Source organism: Periplaneta americana, chromosome 6 (assembly GCF_040183065.1).
Source record: "Periplaneta americana isolate PAMFEO1 chromosome 6, P.americana_PAMFEO1_priV1, whole genome shotgun sequence".
Lineage (NCBI taxonomy): Eukaryota > Metazoa > Arthropoda > Insecta > Blattodea > Blattidae > Periplaneta > Periplaneta americana.
Window position 1 is genome coordinate 59378077 of NC_091122.1, and position 21818 is coordinate 59399894.

General features: G+C 38.2%; 1 protein-coding gene across 4 annotated transcripts in view; it reads right to left on the bottom strand.

Moving 5' to 3' along the window:
* The window catches only part of ck (myosin-VIIa ck), a 324722-nt gene that overhangs the window by 211348 nt on the left and 91556 nt on the right, over positions 1-21818 (bottom strand). For 2 of the 4 annotated variants that reach the window (XM_069828151.1, XM_069828147.1), the window contains exon 2: positions 19972-20106. The exons of 1 other annotated variant lie outside the window; for it this stretch is intronic. The gene's annotated coding sequence lies outside the window, so the exon portion shown is untranslated. The remainder of the gene's footprint in view (positions 1-19971; positions 20107-21818) is intronic. One more of the 4 variants, XM_069828148.1, reaches the window with a different exon arrangement.

A 21818-nucleotide genomic window follows, 5' to 3' on the forward strand; every position in this document is an offset into this window, starting at 1 on the left:
ATATATATATATATATATATATATATATATTTAGTCAACAGTTATTTGTATATGATAGCTAAGACAGTTTACTTTGCATAGCAGAAAAATACATGGAAACAATAAAATATATTGAAATAAATGTAATTATTAAACACAATAATGGAACATGGAACTCACCCAGTATAAAGAATGAAACTAGCATGATGAATATATTGAAGGAGGGGTAGGAGGATTACAGGGTTGTTTCCGATCTCTTATAACGAATTTGAATGACATCATGTGCGTCAGGAATCACACCGACAGCTGAATTGCGGCGAGAGGTGACAGACCAGAGTGCACGGTGTATCACAGTAGCAATGCCCAAGAAAATCGAGCCTTTTTGGAAGGGATACATAACAACTCTTTCCGATGCCTAGTACAGTCATAGGAGCCTGCAAAAAACGTGGTTTCGTTATTTCCAAGAAATACATCTTGTATGTACTTAATAAGACTGGCAAAGCTCGGATGGGATTAATTCCAGAGCGTAAAACGCAAGCAAATCCACCCCCGTCACAAGTCGCCGCACCCCACGAGATGATACAAATTAATTCCATTCGAGCTTTACCAATCTTATTAAGTACACAGAAGATGCCTTTCTTCGAAATAACGAAACCTCGTTTATTGCAGGCTTCTTTTATGTTCACTTAACTGCACTTGGCATTGGAAAGGGTTGTAATGTACCCATCCCAAAAAAGGCTCGATTTTCTTGGGAATTTCTGCTGTGAGTCGCCATGCACTCTGACTATGAGATCACTCACTACTGGTCTGTCACCTCGCGCCACAGTTGAGCTGTCGTGTGACTCCTGAAGCACATGTCATTCAAATTTGTTATCAAAGTTCGGAAACAACCGTGTATGCCTTATGTCGATGTAGATTTTGTTATTTTGACAATGAAAAATTAGAGAAGGGGAAACAATTATGAATAAAAAAAAACTCAAATCTAAATATGTCATTTTTTTAAGTTCAAGTGGGGGGGGGGGGTTTCCAACCCTGTAACTCCCCTCCCCCTTTTGCGTACGCCCCTGAGTAGCTGCAACTGTGAAGTCTTAATTTAAGCTAGTACTAGTACAAATGCTTAAGAAAACCAACAGTAGAAACGTAACATACGCAAGAATAATAAGAGACATTGGCACGACTTGAATACGAGAAGGTCAATGCTGGAGTTAGGCAGCGGAGCATTGCTAATTATTTTGGCGAGAAATTGGAGGACACTAAAGACAAACAAAGACTTTCATTGTAAAACTAACAAATTAAGGTTGCCAGTGACTTTTCTCTGACTTCTGTAACTTTATGGTAATGTATCAAATGTAGCATCACTGATGAACTGTAGGACGAAGTTCCATACTTTATAAAGAGGAACATAATGACATGACATTTAACGCCTGCAATTATTCAAACTTTACTCAGACTTACACGTTTGTCTATCATATTGCTAAACATCTAATTATTAAATTCGAAACATTTATAATATTAATTAATATCAAATTTTAGAAGGAAGAAAATATGAGAATTTATTAGAGCCTAGAAAGACCTAATTCAGTACTTGGAATATACAGCGTGAAAGGAATATAACTGCATTAATTTTGAGAACAGAATCTTCAGGTTGTAAGTAACCAAAAAGTCAAATGTCATTTTGGTATTTGAATAACGATTTAGCCGAAAAAAATAATTTGTGTCTGAAGTATGAACCCCGTTTATGTTAAAATTATTGCGTATTGAAACATATGAATGGTAAGATATCAACACCAAGAATAAGCCGAAAAATATATTTCTTTGTCATTTCTTCGAAAAACGCTTCATTTGTGTAATAACGTACAAAATTAACTGATTAAAAACGCATTTACGGTGTGACAGAAATTTAATCAGTTAATTTTGTACACAAATGAAGCGTTTTCCGAAAAAATGACTAAGAAATATTTTCTTCGGCTTGTTCTTAGTCTTGATATCTTACCACTCATTCGTCTCAATACCCAATAGTTTTACCATAAATGGGAGTCAAACTTCAGACACAAATTATTTTTTTCGCCTGAATCTACCAAAATGACATTTGACTTTTTGGTTACTTACAACCTAAAGATTCTGTTCTTAAAATTAATGCAGTTATACCCCTTTTACCTGTATAAGTAGTGTAATTTTTTTTTCTGAGTCACAACACATTACAGAGTCTATCCACGCACAGAAATGGAAAAGACTACGGTATGATAAATGTGACTAAACATCAAACACTAATAGCACTTGTGCGACAAAACTTTTTTCTAAGACTGTACAGTAGTGGCAAAACAACCGGACCGACTCTTGTAGCTGATTTCAGAGCCTTGTTCACTCCAGAGCACGATAGACTGTAACTAAGACTTTCGTGGTTCGAATCCTGCCTGGGAACGAAACTTTTTTTTGTTCCTTATTCAAATTCATTCTCAATACTTTTCGATTGCAGCGATATTTTACTACTTAATTAACTTATTATCCCCAGAACATGAATTTTACCAGCAATCGAAAAGTATTGGGAATAAATTTGAATAAGGAACAAAAAAAAAAAAAAGTTTCCTTCTCAGGCAGGATTCGAACCACGAAAGTGCTCTGGAGTGAAGAAGGCTTGGAAATCAGCTACAAGGATTGGTCCGGTTTTCTTTTGCCACTACTGTACATTGTCGAACCACAGATAAAACATCCATTTATTTCGTTAGATTAAAAAACAAATTTGAAATGATTTTACTTAGGCCTAATTAAATTTTTTTTGCAAACAAAAAATAAAGAAAAAAAAAGAACAAGAAAAAATGACGTAAAACTTGAAAATAAAATTACCTAAAACTTATAAAAATAGAAAATATTACGAAAAAATATTCTGTACAATAGAATTAATATTTTTATAGGCAGGGGTTCGTGTTCAGGATTTTAATACTCGGAGCAATGCATATTGCATGAGGAAAGAAACCTGACATGTCATCAAAATCCGGGCCTTTTTTTTTTCTTGTTGGTAACTCTATAGCATCTATTAGATGCTTTATGGTTGTGCTAACAGATGGAGTTACATGTCTACAATGTGACGCTGAAACGTGTGTTCAGGTTACTGCCCAGCGACAGTCCTGATGTATTTTTATATTTGTGATGATTGGTTAATTAATATTAACCCGGCACACTCACAATCACACTCACATTCATACAAATTTCCAGAATCTAGACACCCAGGGAATTCTTTTTCTTCAAGAAAAATTCACCGAGAGCCGAGCCCGGGAATCGAACCCGGGTCCTCCTGATCCTGATCTGAACAGACCACGGAGGCAGTCAAAATCCGGGCCTTGCTGATTAATTTGTATCTTCTATTCATCTCGAATAAAAACTTTGGTCACAACGAAAAAAAAAAACGCTACGAACGTTTGCATCAATTCAATATAACATATTACATGGCCGATCAATTACAACTCAAACGTCGACCAAAACAAATTTTCCACATCTTCCCGAGTGATAATATAAATGAAATCATCATTACACATAAATCCATGCTCTATTAGTCACGATGTTGACTTATTTGCGCAAACAATTAGCGTCACGATGACAATTACTTCTACACGTGTTAGAAGCTGTGCAAACGTTGAAGACTCATCCCATTTCTGACGCAAACTTATCTGTTTTTATTTCATTACAAATGTTACTGAGGGATATGTCGGTTCAGTAACAATTTCGCTAGTAAAATACGGAGACATACATTCTTAGGCTTTAAGCAAGGGGACGAATTTACGCATGGGCCAACATAGGCTACAGCCCGGGGCGGCAAATTTTTGAGACTAGCATTAAAGTGCAATACTTGAGCTGTGGAAATTTGAGAAATTTAATACAAGCTCATTTCACATTTGTATATATTCAAACAATACGTAATTATACGACGGAAGGGTAATGGAACGGAGAAAAATTCCCTCCGGCGCCGGGATTTGAACCCGGGTTTTCAGCTCTACGTGCTGATGCTTTATCCACTAAGCCACACCGGATACAACCCCGACGCCGAACAGAATCGTCTCTGATTGAGTTCCAACTCTTGGGTTCCCTCTAGTGGCCGCCCTTTGCACTACGTCATAGATGTCTATGAACATCGGACCGAAGTCCACACATGTGCTCAGGTGCACTCGTTATGAGTGACTAGTTGGCCGGGATCCGACGGAATAAGCGCCGTCTTAAATCACTTCGTGATTTACGCATATCATATATTATTTCAATGTACCGAAGTACATATGATATTTCCATGCAGATATTCTGCGTCATCATACGATGGAAGAGTAATGGAACGGAGAAAAATTCCCTCCGGCGCCGGGATTTGAACCCGGGTTTTCAGCTCTACGTGCTGTATCCGGTGTGGCTTAGTGGATAAAGCATCAGCACGTAGAGCTGAAAACCCGGGTTCAAATCCCGGCGCCGGAGGGAATTTTTCTCCGTTCCATTACTCTTCCATCGTATGATGACGCAGAATATCTGCATGGAAATATCATATGTACTTCGGTACATTGAAATAATACGTAATTAATTAATTAATTAAATAGTATGCAACAAAGCAGGTACTGTTGTCTGATTACAACATATCACTCAAGACTCCATTGTCGCATGTGCGTCTTATAATTCAAGTTTGTAAGTCGCATTAGGCCTAACCAATGTTGCCAAGTCAGCGGTTTTGTAGCTAAATCTGGTGTTTTTAGGACTATCGTCAGCTACAGAATTTTACCGTCAGCGGCTAGCTATTTATTTGACGTTTTTTTATGATTCCAGGCAGAGAGAGAGAGAGAGAGATGATATTTTTAAGTTTATTTTTCTGTAAAGATGTTATAATTTTTTATATGTACTTGCGGACAATGATAGTTAATCATAAACCGGAGTTTAGTATGGTATTGACACATTTTTTCATTGTGCGAGTATACAATATCAACGTTTTATGTGAATTCGACTTGGTGAAACTACATCCATTTCCTGCTTCATCCATTGTTGTTGTACAAATAAGGTATTCCGCATTCATTAAACTCTTAATCTAATGTATGCATTGTTTTTGTAAATGAATTAATGTATTTAATCATAAAAAATAGATAATGAACTGAATTATTATTTTCATTTATGATATATATTTAATTTATCATTCCGCATTAAAGTTTATGTAACACAGATATAGCCTACTTAAAACTTAAAACCAGACTCATTGTTAGCAGGCACGTCTCCAGGTCAGTGTGAAATCAGATTTCGAACCGACTGGTGTGACTGTGAATGTGATTATTTCCGAAGTGTCCAGTATATTCTTGATCTACTTCATTCAGTTTTGAATATGCCGCGTAAAACTGCATACGTACAAAAGTTCAGAGATGTGTGAAAAAAAAAAAAAGCATAATGTGTTGAAAGATTGGGTGGAAGAAGTTACCGGTGACAGTTCGAAAGCTCGGTGTAAATGGTGTAAGGTGATACTGAATGCAAAATATTTAGATTTAATTACCCATGCTGATAATTATACACACATAAAGAGTAGCGAGTGTTTTTCTGTTGTTCGACAATATAAAATTGCTATTCACAACAAACGTCTGGGCAGAGGTGAGTGTTATTTCAATTTCCAGAGTATTATAAATATTATATATAGGCCTATATATTTTTTTAAATTTGAAACCTAAAATTCTCCAGTTCCTACCTAGTTTGTATTTCAAATTTGGATATGATGTGTTAAGAAAAATCTGAGTTTTTTAACTACAGTTTAGCGGTTTTTTTAAGCTTGTGCAGCGGTGAATGGAATTCTGAGTTGGCAACACTGGGCCTAACTATTACATGTCAGCTCCCCTTATTTGAAGGCAAAATAACACCTGCAGTATGCAAACATTGGCAGATTATTGATTAAAACAGAACGTGAAATTTGAAGAGTCCGTTTGATTAGAAAAAAAAAAAAAGAACTAATTCCCCTTTAAAGTGACGAATTTATGTTCTTCTTCTACTGTTGACACCGTATCCGTACTCTTTACAGTAATTTCAAAACCATCCTATTGTTTTTTAAACTTCTGAACTTTCAACGGTGTCCAACACTTTTAATTTTATTTTATTGTTGTAACAAATATGAATTATTAATATTACAGATTCATTAATTTGCCCTACAGAATAATATCTGTAATATTGACAATTAATATTTGAGGAGAAAAATTCGCTCCGGCGCCGGGGATCGAACCCGGGTCCTTGGTTCTACGTACCAAGCGCTCTGACCACTGAGCTACGCCGAATTCAATCTACAGTACCGGACCGAACCCTTCTTCAATGTTTCCCTATGTGGCCTGACTCCAAGTTAGGCATATATGTTGACGTATATGTCCAATGTCAACTGCCATTATATTAGGAGCGCACTCAGCTGAGTGACTTGTATGGCCGGGATTCCGCAGTTACGTGCACAGTAATCTGTACAAATATACGCACTGCTGCTATGAGAATAATTGACAATATTTGAGGAGAAAAATTCGCTCCGGCGCCGGGGATCGAACCCGGGTCATAGCTGCAGTGCATATATTTGTACAGATTACTGTGCACGTAACTGCGGAATCCCGGCCATACAAGTCACTCAGCTGAGTGCGCTCCTAGTATAATGGCAGTTGACATTGGTTATATACGTCAACATATATGCCTAACTTGGAGTCAGGCCACAAAGGGAAACATTGACGGAGGAGGGTTCGGTCCGGTACTGTGGATTGAATTCGGCGTAGCTCAGTGGTCAGAGCGCTTGGTACGTAGAACCAAGGACCTAGGTTCGATCCCCGGCGCCGGAGCGAATTTTTCTCCTCAAATATTAATTGAATTATTAATGTTGGCAGTTGGAATGAACTACAGAATAAGTTACGACGTGCTTAAAAGTGGGCGTCTCTGATTGCTAAATTATGTCTTACGTAGAAGATATAGACCAGTGGTACTCATTACGCGGTCCGCGGGCCGCATGCGGTTCTCACAGACATTTATCACGAATCACGAATTCCACCCAGACCACCTTTCGGACTCTGACAATCATCGCACATTTAGGGCGTACAATGGGTCAAAGCAAGTCTCGTGCAAGGATCCGTCCTGGGTCCGACCTTCGAAAAGCCAAGCGAAAACACCACAGTGGCACTGTGACGGAAGTAGACGTAACGAATTATGAAATAAAGATAACTATGTTTGAGTAAATCAACTACTGAGTAGGGGAGAGTTGGGTAGTATCGGACATCGGGTAATATCGGACAGTGCGTTTCTTTCATCTACCACCAGATCGTAGTACCTGAATGACATGGTTACGTTTCTGTATGCGACATCACAGAAACATAACCATGTCATTCAGGTACTATCATCCGGTGGTAGACGAAAGAAACTCACTGTCCGATATTACCCGATGTCCGATACTACCCAACTCTCCCCTAAACGTTAAACATTTTGCAAACATACGGAGTAATCGGAGAGTTTTTTTTTTTTTTTGGAAAAACAACCATAATCCAAAAACATAAATTTTCAGGAGAAACAAAACACTATCTGGCATGGGTGTTGTTGACACTTCAAGTATCAAATTCATCATGCCATTTCTTAAGGTGTTGTAGAAACTTGGGAAAACTGAAGTACATTAATTATAACTTACATATTATAAATGTAAGTAAATGTGGACAATGGATTAAATTAGATTAGATTAGATTTTATTAAAGTCATGAGTATTATACAAATACTATGTACATAGTCATAATAAAACAAACAGAGTGAATAAAATTATATTAGAAACATAAGTTATTAACGGAGGACTCAAAGTATTCACTAATACTATAAAAAGGATGATTAATCATCCAACATTTTAAAACATTCTTAAATGTGTTATAGTTTACAGTGTGTGCAGACTTATGTGAACTATTAAACATAGATACTGCCATGGACATAAATTGTTTTTTAGTCGTTTCCAGTCTAACATTAGATTCAGTCAATTGAAAATTATATCTTGTATTGTAATTATGATCAGATCTATGATAATGATTAGCCTAAAAATGTCCCGTTAAGGGCAAAGGCCTCCTCCCATAGAGGAAGAGCTCTATTTGTCTCACGTGGTGAGCTACTCCGCGTAAGAGATGTTTATAACCTTGGAATTGTTCACTTGGTTCACATTCTGCACTGTTTGGTATTGTTCGCTTGTTTCTGTCGCACTGGTTTTAGTCGCTGTACACTTGTCTTCTTAGGTTTATCCAGTCTTCCCTATGTCTTGCTCTGCTTGACCAATGGCTTCCTACACGTTCACTGAAGAGGTCGGCCCATCTTCTTCTTGGTCTTCCGCGTGATCTCTTGCCAATGCGGGGATCCCATAGTGTGACTTTCTGCGTCCATCTTCCGTCTCTAAGTCGTGCAATATGGCCTCCCCACTTCCATTTGGTGTTGGTGGCTTGCAGTGCTGGATCTTTAATTGCTGACATCCTTTGTAGCACCTCGTTTGTAACTCTGTCCCTCAGTGATAAGCCTAATTTCCTTCTCAGCATCTTTCTTTGGCATATTTGGAGACTGTTAAGAAGTTTGGCAGTGAGAGACCATGTCTGACACCCATACAACAGTACAAGAGACGCAGGTCTCCAATATTTCTATTCTGAGTTTTTTGCTGAGTGTTCTCTCCAGAATGATGAACTTGAGAGTCCAGAATGCCTTTCACGCGAGAGAAATCCTTCGTTTTATTTCCTTCTCTGTCTTCTGGTGAAAGGAGACTAGCTGTCCTAGGTATACGCATTCAGACTCGTATTGTAGTTCTGCACCATCCATTATTATGGGTGACTCCGGCCCGTTTGACATTACTTGTGTCTTGGCCATATTCATCACGAGGCCTGCTGATCTATGATAATAATTTGCTAATTTTTTTTTACCTTCAGCAAAGAAGTGAAGATGTAAAGATTAATAACAGTCAGAATAGCCTCATTTATGAATAATGGCTTACAGTGCGCATCATAAGCAGAACCAGTTACGATACATAAGGCTTTTTTGCAGAAGGAGAACATTAGATACACTAGAACTATTTCCCCACACAGAAATACCATAGGTTATTATACTATTGAAGAAGGCAAAATAAGCACTTCTTACATATGTTTTAGGCACCAGTGATTTCAATTTGCTTAATAAATAAATAAGCCTTGAGAGTTTTGTACAAACAAACATAATCAACATGTGGGGCCCAGGATAATTTGGGATCCAGTAAATTCCTAAAAGTTTAGCAGATGGCTGAGAGTTGTAAATTGTGGAATCATTTAATGTAAACAACACATGTTGTGTTTTAGTCTGATTTAAACAAAATCCATTAGCCTCAAACCAGGCAACTGCTTCGTTAAAGGAATTGTCCATAACAAACTTTATATCAATTATGTCATCATTAGTATGATACAAAGTAGTATCATCAGCAAATACAATCGAGTTACTATAAATATTTTTAGGTAAATCATTTATCATAATTAAAAATAATAGGGGTCCCAAAACAGAGTCTTGAGGGACCCCAATAGAAACAGGCTCAGAACTAGAATAAGAAAAGAAGACACACTGACTACGACCAGACAAATAGTTTATTATTAGGTCCATATTAATTCCATTAATACCATAATATTTAAGTTTAGAAATTAAGATTTCATGAGAAATAGTATCAAATGCTTTTGATGGTTGTTTTAGGAAAGAAATATTCTGTTGTGGCTGAAATGTGCCTCTTCTTATCTTCTTTTTCTTTATTCTGTTTCTTCTCCTTTCGATGCTTACGTTTCTGCACCTAAAGATGACTCCATAACTAATACACCAATGCACGTGCTAAAGTATTATTCTCTGAGGTGGCTTTTGTCGCATACATAACAAGCAGTACTGCCAATCTACTACAGCTTAAAATTGTATGGATAAATGTTTCAAGATGATATGAATGGAATATTTATAAATGCTACCATCGTCCTGGACTTTTTTTTTGTGAAAATAGCCAAAGTCTTTGCACTATGGTTATTTTATGAAAACCACTGGAAATTTCCACTCCTTTAACATAGAGAAGACAGAAACACCAGAAGACAGAGAAGGAAATAAAACGAAGGATTTCTCTCGCGTGGAAGGCATTCTGGACTCTCAAGTTCATCGTACTGGAGAGAACACTAAGCAAGAAACTCAGAATAGAAATATTGGAGACCTGCGTCTCTTGTACTGTTGTATGGGTGTCAGACATGGTCTCTCACTGCCAAACTTCGTAACAGTCTCCAAATATGCCAAAGAAAGATGCTGAGAAGGATACTAGGCTTATCACTGAGGGATAGAGTTCCAAACGAAGTGCTACAAAAGATGTCAGCAATTAAAGATCCAGCACTGGAAGCCACCAACACCAAATGGAAGTGGGGAGGCCATTTTGCAAGACTTAGAGACGAAAGGTGGACGCAGAAAGCCACACTATGGGACCCCGCATTGGCAAGAGATCACGCGGAAGACCAAGAAGAAGATGGACCGACCTCTTCAGTGAACGTGTAGGAAGCCATTGGTCAAGCAGAGCAAGAAATAGGGAAGACTGGATAAACCTAAGAAGACAAGTGAACAGCGACTAAAACCAGTGCGACAGAAACAAGCGAACAATATCAAAACAATGCAGAATGTGAATCAAGTGACCAATTTCAAGCATAATTACAAACATCTCTTACGCGGAGTAGCTCACCACGTGAGACAAATAGAGCTCTCCCTCTATAGGAGGAGGCCTTTGCCCTTAACGGGACATTTTAGGCTAATCATTTCATTTCATTATTTCAACATAGATAATTTTTTTTTTCCTCCAGTAACAAGTAATTCAGTAGATGGCTGCTAAAATATGCTCACCACATGCTCATTATCTCAAATTTGCATTTTTGGACTAGATTCTTTTTTTAAAAAGCCCTTCAATTATTTATATGGCCGCACCCGTTATTGAGAAGTTAATTTTTCATAAGAAAATATGTAAATCTATCAGGGAATTCTGAACTGTCCGTTACGGCAATTACACTGTACCTGTTTTTCTGTTCGCAATAAACGCAATTATAAAATTACGTAGACTATACGCACACAAAAACCTTGTGAATTAAAACAACATATCATCCACCTCGCGCACTTGAATGTCCGTCTTCTTGTCAACAGAAATTACTTCTTAAATACTTTGATAAAGAGAAACTGCGTTGTCGGTACTTGATGGAGGTTTATCAGGGGTGTGGCAGATTCTTTCAGAATGAAATATTAATTAGCACAATTCATTCTGTGTGACTGCAAAAACGAACTAAAAGCATTCGGCTAGAGAGAGAACTTTGGTTTTATGTCGAAGTACGTAAACGAAATGAACGTAGTAAGGATCTTATCTGCGAGTGACTCAGAGATAAAGGTGGAATATTTTTAAGCAAGTTGAACGATACCTTTAAAAATAATATTCTGGAGATAACGAAATGCGTTCCGCGCTGAAGCCTGGCACATACCGGTATGTTTCAACATTGCATTCCCCTTTTTGTACCACAAAGAAAATTTTTCAGAATTTAATTTCACATAATTCAAATTAGACAAAACGACATTCTAACTACGCAAAGATATCAATTTTTAGAGTACGGCACTCTGCAAACAAACTTCCGACTAACGTTGAAAGGATTTTCAAAAAACATTAATCAAAGTGAAAGACATATTCCTCTAACACCAGTTCTTAATTAAACATTTTGGCACTCTCAGTAAAATTACACCCAAAATGATAACTATTTCTGCTCTTTTCGGCGAACCACCGTGCAAGGATTACATCTAATTCTTGATAGCTTGACATTTTTTATATAATTATAATTTTGCTTTTTAAAGGTCACTTTGCTATTCGTGAAAACTGAAAGAGATCAATTAAATACGTTCAGTTATCGGCTAAATTTTTATCTTTCAGACATGTAGACAGGCCGTATTATGGATATGGAGCTTAAGTTGCCAGTAAATCGTAATAGAAATCTTCTATAAACTAAATGAACAATGTGTTTCACTTTGCCTCAACGTCGAGTTCAGTTCGGACAATAATCCGAAAACTGCGTGAAGTGCAGACATGATCCTTATATTGAAAGGCGAAGTGCGGATACGATCCCCATAGTCATTGTGTAAAGTATGGACACGATGCCCATAGTAATTATGTAAAGTGTGAACATAGTCATTCTGTAAAGTGTAGAAGACACGATGCCCATAGTCATTGTATAAATGTGGACACGATGCCCATAGTCATTGTGTAAAGTGTGGACACGATGCCCATAGTAATTGTGTAAAGTGTGGACATAGTCATTCTGTAAAGTGTAGAAGACACGATGTCCATAGTCATTGTGTAAAGTGTAAACACGATGCCCATAATCATTGTGTAGAGTATGGACACGATGCCCATAGTAATTGTGTAAAGTATGGACACGATGCCCATAGTCATTGTGTAAAGTGTGGACACGATGCCCATAGTAATTGTGTAAAGTGTGAACATAGTCATTCTGTAAAGTGTAGAAGACACGATGTCCATAGTCATTGTGTAAAGTGTAAACACGATGCCCATAATCGTTGTGTAGAGTATGGACACGATGCCCATAGTAATTGTGTAAAGTATGGACACGATCCCCATAGTCATTGTGTAAAGTATGGACACGATGCCCATAGTAATTGTGTAAAGTATGAACATAGTCATTCTGTAAAGTGTAGAAGACACGATGTCCATAGTAATTGTGTAAAGTATGGACACGATGCCCATAGTCATTGTGTAAAGTGTGGACACGATGCCCATAGTAATTGTGTAAAGTATGAACATAGTCATTCTGTAAAGTGTAGAAGACACGATGTCCATAGTCATTGTGTAAAGTGTAAACACGATGCCCATAATCGTTGTGTAGAGTATGGACACGATGCCCATAGTAATTGTGTAAAGTATGGACACGATGCCCATAGTCATTGTGTAAAGTATGGACACGATGCCCATAGTCATTGTGTAAAGTGTGGACACGATGCCCATAGTAATTGTGTAAAGTGTGAACATAGTCATCTGTAAAGTGTAGAAGACACGATGTCCATAGTCATTGTGTAAAGTGTAAACACGATGCCCATAATCATTGTGTAGAGTATGACACGATGCCCATAGTCATTGTGTAAAGTATGGACACGATGCCCATAGTCATTGTGTAAAGTGTGGACACGATGCCCATAGTAATTGTGTAAAGTGTGAACATAGTCATTCTGTAAAGTGTAGAAGACACGATGTCCATAGTCATTGTGTAAAGTGTAAACACGATGCCCATTATCGTTGTGTAGAGTATGGACACGATGCCCATATTAATTGTGTAAAGTATGGACACGATGCTCATAGTCATTGTGTAAAGTGTGGACACGATGCCCATAGTAATTGTGTAAAGTGTGAACATAGTCATTCTGTAAAGTGTAGAAGACACGATGTCCATAGTCATCGTGTAAAGTGTAAACACGATGCCCATAATCGTTGTGTAGAGTATGGACACGATGCCCATAGTAATTGTGTAAAGTATGGACACGATGCCCATAGTCATTGTGTAAAGTGTGAACATAGTCATTCTGTAAAGCGTAGAAGACACGATGCCCATAGTCATTGTGTAAAGTGTAAACACGATGCCCATAGTCAATGTATAAAGTGTGGACACGATGCCCATAGTCATTGTGTAAAGTGTGGACACGATCCCCATAGTCATTGTGTAAAGTGTGGACACGATGCCCATAGTCATTGGGTAAAGTGTGGACACGATGACCATAGTCATTGTGTAAAGTGGGGCCACAATGCCCATAGTCATTGTGTAAAGTATGGCCACAATGCTCATAGTCATTGTGTAAAGTGTGGACACGATCCCCATAGTCATTGTGTAAAGTGTGGACACGAATTCCAATTTATTTCAACAATTTAGCACATCCATGTAATGAGACGTACTGATGGTATAGGAACGACTCAAAAGAGTTGGTCGTCCATGTCGATGACGAGAATTCTGCCTACATTGCTGGGAATGTAGAAGTGTTCAGTATATAAGTATCCTGTAAGTATAGTCTATGAATAAATTCAGTTTTTCGTCAATGGTCTGATTGTGAGTCGGAAACAAATAGAAAACATAACATTATTCAACGTCTTGTAGAGGAAGGAAGTCATAAAGAAGTTATAAAATTTTTCCAACCTACAATTCCATCAATGGATAGACCAAAAATATAATTTTCCTGTACAAACTCTGTACCAAATGCAATCGTCAAGTTCTCTCGATGATATCCAAGTATTTCTGATTTCCACTTGAAGCGCCTGCTCAAAACCATTAAATTTTCTTCGGGAAATACATTCAACAGTGTTGAAGCAAGTGATTAATTGCACTGCTATAACTTAAGCGTAAGCTGTCTTTGGCGGACAAGAAAAACACTGAAGGCACGTTAACTATCGTTAATGAGGCGATGTAGGTTACTGTCAACACTTGTGTAAGCAATCGAGGACGGCATTTGAAAGTTCCATCATCAGAATAATGTTTGCCTAACGAGCGTAATTAAATTCTCCGTAGTAGAAAAAGCTACCACGTTAGTGACTTTTATCATTGAAGAATAAGAAATTAACTTCGTTTACGGAGATGGACATCTGTGACAGTCAATCATGCAGCTCAATTAAATTGCTGGGTAGTCAGAAAGAACAGCAGAAGGAGTATAATAACGATTCCTCTTTATCATCTGCACATTATATACCTGCAGGGTTAATGTGTCACAGTCGCTCTTAATACTGTGAATTAGTTTTGACGGTTGTCTAAAAACATCTTCTACCACTTCTGTCTTCACATTACTCGTTAACTTCTTCATTACGTCTTAGGGACCCTATTATAAGTGTAACAACTGACTCTCTCCTCAATACGGCGCACGAAAGAGAACAATAAATTTTAAAAAGTAAGGAATCAGTTGAACAATAATAGTAGTCTACATATCACAACGCACCTTCAAAACGGCATTGAAAGTTTTAGCATTACACGCCATCTTTCACTTCCGTCGGCACACATACAAGATATGTAATATTCTTTTTATGTATAGCCTATTTCAAGCAAATTATATACCGGGCGTCCCAGAAGTCCATGGATTCAATTTAAGATACAGTAAAAGAGGCCAAAACAAACATTTTTTGTCAGACAACTTACGGTCTGCGCTGCGACGACGTTAGAATCGAGAGTACTGTTAATTGTAGGCTGGTTGCTCCCAGCTTCCTTCCAGCCCGTCTCAAATGCGAAGCCTATCTGTACCTCCTCTATGAAACCCTCTCCCCTTTACTGCAGGAGATTCCCTCATCTGAAGGCAAAACACGTAGATGCAGCAAGATGGCCACCCAGCACATTTCACATATAATGTTCGTGTGTTTCTAGACAATGTCTTTCCAATATGGATTGGCCGTGACGGACCTATTGCTTGGCCAACAAGGTCTCCCGACTTCACTAGCCTGGACTTCTTATGGGAACACATGAGTATGTTAGTGTACGCCATTTCTGTAAATGAAGAGAACCGAACAAGTAAGAAACATGATTTTGGCGACAGCGGATTCGATACTACTTTGAGAGAATCAGACAGGCGATGGATCGTCGCTATGTTCAGAGTTTAATGCTTCTCACTTTGAGTACCTCCTCGCACTGTGAACACTGTACAGGGTGTGCAGACAACAGCTCTAACCAGCAACGGGCTAAGGTTGGACGTCGACCCAAAGTTCTCGGACAACAAATTTTTGTTTTGGTTTCTTTAGCCACTCCTTAAATTTAATGTACGGACTTTTGGGACATAATGCATTTATCGTGGATCTCAGTAAATATGCATAGATCAGCCTGTGGAGCGCACTGACGACGTAATGTGCACTACGTCTGCACAGTGTGCAGCGCCAATGATCGTCCAACCAGCGATGACAGGTAGTGTGGATAAAAAGGAGTGGACAGTTTGGCCAATCGACATACCATATTTTCCTTTGTCACTGTTTATTATAGTTTTGGAGAATTAGATACCAAAGTTTCGAAACTAATTTATTTGACATCACTTTTACATAAATATATACGCCGATTCAATAATTCATTATCCAAATTACCTTCATATTTATACGATGGTTCAAAAACTGAAGACGGCACTGCATGTACAATAGATTATCATATTCACATTACGCTGCATACCTTACCAACATTTTATACAGTTTACTCTTCTGGACTGCATTCAATTAAAAAGGCCTTTGAGAATGTACTGAAACATCCTGATGGCGATCGGTATCTGCCCTGTAAGAATTCTCAATCTGCTATAAAAGCCCTACATAACTCATCTTCTAACACGAGTTATGTTCTTCATATTTTATCCTTTGTATGCTTAATTTAGTATAAATAAATAATTAAAGTCTAGGTTAAATACCCGTAATTCGTTTGAACTGAATTGTATAGGTCTAGTTACGACCGGAAAGAATGTATTAATCAGTAATAATTTCAACAAGCCAGACAGTAGCAATGAATATTTATTATTATAGGGCGGTTAGAAAACGAAAACGGTTAGACGCGACGCACGTCACGCGAGCAGTAGCAACACAGTCTATGCATACTACTGGGTGTTCAGTTCAAAATGTGTCTTGGCTCGCTGCATGCCGTCATGTGGCTAGCTGATGAGCCTAGAGAATTCAATCTTCCTACACTTCCGCAGCTCAAGTGTATAATCTAAGAGGCAGAGAAGTTGGCTAGCAAGTACGGCGTTCATTCTGAAGAGTACGTGCCGATACGTACGGTAACGCCGGTAGTGGCAGGAATGTGAACTGTTTGGAAATACGTACTGTCGAGATATGGGGAGAGGGTTAAGACGATTACTTACGTATTTGTTGACATTAACTTCGACGGTCAACATGGACACGGAGCATTTGATTTGTGTTGTGGAATGTTACCATACGCAACCGATGATAACAAATACCCTGCGTACGACTTGCCGGCGCAAAACACAGTTCGAAAGAGGTTATGGTAGCACACAGACCGTACAGACCGCCATCTGTTGCTACGACGTTCAAGTTATACCGTACACATTCTCAAGTTCAGATTGAAGAACGCCTTAAATAATAGGCAACTTCTCTAACATATAAACTGAAACTCGCTTCAAATCGGTGACCCAACAACAGTGACGTCATGACACACTTTGAAATGAACACCCAGTATATAACCACTATATATAACAGAGGTCTCTAAAAAGCGTATCGTCATTCGTGCTCTCGATGCTGCCCGCCGAACACAGTGTGCTGTAAGGCTAGAAAAGGGGAAGAGACTCGTACCTCAACAGATAGGAGCGATCAGTGGGGGATCGCGGCAACGGTCTGCTTAAGTTTACAAATAATAACATGAAAAGAATAAGAAATATCATACGTTTGTATATTATTTTGACATACTATGAAGCTGGAGCCCCATCTGTTGCTATTGACACAAGCCATTGCAAATTCAACCTTTTCTGTTCTATGGTCCTTTCAGTGCCTGGAAAAGATCTTCTCCAGTTGTATTTTGTAATTACATCTAGAAGACATGCAGACACAGTAAAATGTCCATTAACTCCTCGGATGAAAATAGCTAGGTGAGCTTTATCATTTCTATCTGTGTTTTCGTCCAATGCAAGTGATTAAGCTACAAACTGGTTACTTGTGGGTTCGACTTCAGATTCAATAACATTTGCAATCTTAAAATTCCTTCTCTGAACTGTAATTGGGAACATTTTAATTTTCTTAAACTTTGACTTTGTTCTGGACACAGTATTTCAGTAACGTTCTGTATGCACGATTTTACAAATGATTCTTCTGTAAAGGGCTTCATTGATTTTCCAATATTCAAAGCTAGAACATAGCTAGCAAAAAGCTTTTCTTTTTTTTTTTCTTTTTTTTTTTTTTTTTAAACTGAGGATTTGTGTTTGTATATTCTTGTTTTATATTTATCAAAATATTTGTAGGCCTACGCATTTCACCTAAAATTAAACGAAAAACTATATGTCTGTCATGCGGAACTGAATGTAAACGTTATGTAATATAATGATTATTATTATTTATAACCAACAGTCATACAGATGGCCTCAAAATAAATTATTTTCACATGTCCAACATGCCTGTAATTGTACGATATTCTTTGTGAAGAGTCGAGTATTGTCGTCGCATGTTGAATTTTAACACACCCTTAAGAATTTTCGAACAAATTAAGCATTTCACATTCTCCCCACTAACTAAAAAAAAAATGTCTCTTCCTAATCATCCTTGAATGTACTACGTCCATGATTAGAAGACATTGTGAAAAGGTGGAACACGCCGCACAGTGGTTCATTTTCCCAATTTCTTGGCCAAAACCTCTAGAGACGTTTGAGTTAATTTGAACGTAACAAACTTGAAACAAATCGTAAAAGTAACATAATTAAGAATTAAATATCGAGTAAATTCACATAAATAGCTATAGTATATGCTTTTTTTTTGCGTGGATGATCATTTCATTGCTTCTTAGGGTCTTCAAACTTATAGTCTATTTTATTTATATACATAAATCTATATATAATGTGTGTATAGTACGGTAATTATTTCATTCGATAGAATCCTAGTCTGCGGAGATAAGGGAGTCATCTTTATCAGGGGCCTGAGTGGACACAACTAAATGTGTAGATGCATATGGAGCTGACAGAAGTGACATTACATCTGCAGACAAATGCTTCAGTTTCTTTCTTGAGACTTTCAATATTCTTTATGAAGTATGGTCCAACAATGCCTGCAGATCAGTTTCAGCAGACGTTTCTGTTATTTGAATGGCACTGGTATCGGGATAGCATGTCTTTTGTGCTTCTAGCACCGTTCTGTATTGCTGGAAAATGTAGGCGATGGAGTTTTAGTCTCGGACCTAATCAGGTTATAATGGAATTTTGTTAATTTAACTTCAACTAGAATGGACAATGCTTTTACACCAGATAAAGATATACAACGCTCTGAACTTAAGCATCCTCATAGGTAGGCCTATGATTCGAAATGAGAAACTTGACAGGACCTCCGTGAATCTGTCGCTTTCACATTTTCAACCACAATCAACGTGACTATATTATTTAATATCTAAATGCCGTTAGTTAATTAAGTAATAAATTAAAACTATGTTCAAATATTCTACATACCTCCAGGAATCGAATCCATGCTTCAACTTTTATTTTCACACTTATACCACTTATTTATAACACTTCAAAAACGACCTTTCTTTCACCACGCAAACTCAGCAACTGCATTGTCCAAGAGAGACGCATTTTCAGCCACGTACTTACAAGCACAGGACTGGAGATGGGAGATAAGATATACGATGTCTACATGCCCTGTCCTTCCTCTTCAACTTAAGACAACAAACAACCCTCCCCTGTATGTTTCAGTTTTGGGGTTTTGGCCAGGAATTCGGGAAAATGAACCACTGTGCGCCGACCAACACAATGATAATGGCAGTCCGCCACTGCTCTTCGTTTACGCATGAACACTGAGTACAGTACAGGTGGGGATGGGTGAGGCGGAGCGCGCTCATTACGTACTGGCTTCGGTTCCGTTCAGGGGCTTACTCGCGAGTACGCTTTTGGAGACGTCTGGTCTAGTATATACAGTCACGAAGCTCAATACGTAGGGATTATGCATCCATAGATAGTTGTTAACCACTAGGATCGCTACTATCGCCTCATTACAGACAATGCGAAATAGTACCGGCACAGTCTATTGTTCCTAGTACTCCCATTACCTCAAGCTTCGTGACGGTATATACTAGATTGTGATATAACCTTGAGGGACAACGCACACAGATTCGCTCTCTATTTATTATCATTGTCATTGTAAGCATCATCATCATCATCATCATGGCTCTTGCGGATTATGAGGCATTACTCAGCCTAAAATAAATAACATACTCCCGCAATGGGCAATGTCCCCAATTAAGTGAATCCGAAGCTCTCAAAGTAAATCAGAGAAAATATGAAAGTGATTCAGACCTGCCTTGAGGCCCTCCACCTGTTGCGCTGCGGATCCGGTTGACCTCTTCCGCCGAGTGGCCGCGGGCGCAAGAGGTGCCTTATCTCACGGAAGTGCACGCAAGCACCGTGCAGGACCTCAGAGCGGCAACATATCTGTAACAACAGATCAGTCAATTAGATGCAATTCACGGCACTTCTCAATATCAGCGAATAATTGGAAACGCTTAAGTAGTACAGGGACATCATTTTATTTTTACTAACATTTTTAATATTAACTTGCCTATACCTCTGGATCAACGCCGTTTGCTACCCACTTCCACGACTGGAGTTCGATGATACTGGCGTAATACAAGCAAATCACTTTACTAGATATAGGAGGGAAGAAAAGTAGTTCATCCATTTACGTAAACTAGGAAATATTGCGCTTTTGAGTTTGATCATTTTCATTAGGTTTTTGTTTAATTAAAATACAATACAGTATTAACAGTGAGTGTTTTTACTCACGAACTGAGCTGTCCATGCGGACGTATTCATTACGCAGTGTATATTATACTTTCTACAGCACATTAAAATGGTGGCCGTTCATTTCGATACAGGCTTCAGTTCTAATGTGCATATTATCGCACTATAGACTATTGTACCTAATTCAAATTACCAGTTTCGTTCTTCGTACTAGTAACTCATGTTGAAATAATTCTGTACCTACTGTATAAAAGAGTACTTTACGTATTGTAAATTTAATCTTCACTTCTGCCCGATCCGAAAAGATAAAATTACTCAGACGTACTATCTACTGTCCGTCCAAGTGGTTATGTCGTAGGGTCGTAGAAACGGAGGAAATCACGTGACAATTACTTAACGAGGTCATTTTATTTAAATTATTTTAAACAGTTGTATAATATTACGTAGACGTCCAATTCCTAACAGAAATTAATGTTCTCAGAAAAGAGCTAAGACAGCCCAGCCACTAGCTGGCAAATAAAAGCTGGTGGGGGAAACCGGGATACGACATAGGCAAACGGACGATAGTATCTGTGCGAAAATGATTCAATAATGAAAGCTCTTTCGTCACTGGAAAACGTGAACATATTTTTGGAACGTACTGTTTACTACGACCGTAAGGCTACTATGACTGTATATGCGGTCTTGGTTCTGTGTGGAGGACGGTTGAGCTTCATTAGTAGAAGAGGTGGGAGTGAAGTACATTCAAAAACTCAGGTACAATAAAAATTGAAGTAAAAATAAAATGATGTCCCTGTATTATTGGGGTGTTCTTGAAATAATGAACAACACAGGTTTTGCAGGGCTGTCTGCAGTTGACAGATGTGTACAATTGAAGTGTTCAGAACCATAGTGGGCCAAGCGCCATTTACTAAAACCGTAGAAAACAAGGGTTAAAATGAAGTTATTACCATAATTCAATGGAAACACAGCAAGTAATACAGGGACATCATTTTATTTTTACTTCAATTTTTATTGTACCTGAGTTTTTGGATGCACTTCACTCCCACCCCTTCTACTAACGAAGTTCCAACTGTCCTCCACACAGAACCAAGGCCGCATATAATAAACAGTACTGAGTTAGTGAGTATACTACGTTCCAGAAATATGTTCGCGTTTTCCAGTGACGAAAGAGCTTTCAATATTGAATCATATTTTCGCACAGGTAGGCCTACTGTCGTCCGTTTGCATACGTCGCATCCTGATTTCCCCCACTTGCTTCTGCTCGCCCCTCTGTAAAGGCTAATGACTGGACTGTCTTAGCTCTTTTCTGAAAACATTAATTTCTGTTAGGAATTGGACGTCTACGTAATATTATACAACTGTTTAAAATAACTTAAATAAAAGGGCCTGGTTAAGTAATT